We start from the raw sequence: 976 nt of genomic DNA, 5'->3' as shown, positions 1-976 counted from the left end.
CACCCCCACCCCCACCCGCCCCCCGCGCGCAGTTGGCTAACCCGGAGAAACACTGGGTCTAGGCTGGCTGAACAGGTTGTAGCGCAGCCCCTGCGTTGTCTGCTGGACAGCTCAGGACCCGGGTGTGGGAGCTGATGCGCTGGGTCTTATTAATATTAAAAGCTTCTGGCAGTGGCGAGCACTCTGTAATGAAAGGTGATTAACAAGACAATGGACAGGACTCAATGCAGGAGCAACTCATCTGCAATAATACAACAGGCCCGCCTGGGGCCTTAGCGTGCCAGTGCCACCCCAGGATCCCAAGGAGTCCGAGCGCGTGTCCAGCGACTTGGCTTTCTGGGGTCAGACCACTGACGTGGTGCACCCTGTCCACTGGGCGGCGACCCGAGAGCGGGGTCCACTCTGAGCCGGACTTCATCTTCCCTTCCTGCCCTACAGCAGTTCCAGGCGTTGGAATCCGAACTCGGGTGGGAAAATGCCCCGATGCTGGCAACTCTCGCCTGGCACAGAGACAAGAAAATGGGACCCGATCCCCAATGCGCTTTTCTGGCCTCTATCAAATTCACTCAGCCCTTGACCCCCAGTTTCTTCGGGCCCCGTGAGCGAATATACCGTTGGGCCCTAGAAAGCCTCAGTTATCTTTCTCCTGGGGACCCAAAAGACAGCACTCCCTGTCCAGGCTGGCTGTGAATCGGGGGTGGGGGGGCCTTCCCCTTCAGCTCCCTTACCCTGCTCGCGCCCCTCCCGCTCCACACCCCTGCCCATAAGGCGACAAGGTGCAACAGCCCAGGAATGAGCAAGCAGGGGAAGTGGCCGATCGGATAAAGGAAGCTCTGTTGCACTGGCCTCCACCGCTGGCCCCATTCAGGGGCCGAATTCAAATGGATATTTCTCCCCTCGGCCCAGCTGAACGAGGCTCAATGCCTCAAAGGTGCAGGGCTGCCTCGATGGACATGCTCTATGGCTGATATTATAA

Source organism: Nannospalax galili, unplaced genomic scaffold (assembly GCF_000622305.1).
Source record: "Nannospalax galili isolate Female #2095 unplaced genomic scaffold, S.galili_v1.0 scaffold772, whole genome shotgun sequence".
Lineage (NCBI taxonomy): Eukaryota > Metazoa > Chordata > Mammalia > Rodentia > Spalacidae > Nannospalax > Nannospalax galili.
The sequence above is the reverse complement of the archived record's forward strand: the minus strand, read 5'-3'. Positions refer to the sequence as shown.